Source organism: Octopus bimaculoides, chromosome 12 (genome assembly GCF_001194135.2).
Source record: "Octopus bimaculoides isolate UCB-OBI-ISO-001 chromosome 12, ASM119413v2, whole genome shotgun sequence".
NCBI lineage: Eukaryota > Metazoa > Mollusca > Cephalopoda > Octopoda > Octopodidae > Octopus > Octopus bimaculoides.
The window spans coordinates 14,284,638-14,284,969 of record NC_068992.1 but is presented as its reverse complement, the minus strand read 5'-3'; positions in this window follow the sequence as shown (position 1 = coordinate 14,284,969).

Sequence of the window (332 nt, the reverse complement as noted above, 5' to 3'; positions counted from 1 at the left end):
TCTATCTATGCATACACACACACACATAACATACATCATACATGTACGTACACACATGACATACATACATACATACATACATACATACATACACACAAACCACCCATACCCAGATACTCAGTGGCAGAATTGTTAGAACTACGAAGAAAATGCATCGCAATATTCGTTCCAGCTATTTAAGTTATGAGTTCGCGTCTGATTACATGACCACCCAACCGTATCAGATCTTGATTTTTCACACAACATTGCTTGTTTGAAGAATGCAACACTCTTGTACATATGTATGTGTGTGTGTGTGTGTGTGTGTGTGTGTGTGTGTGTGTGTGTACGTG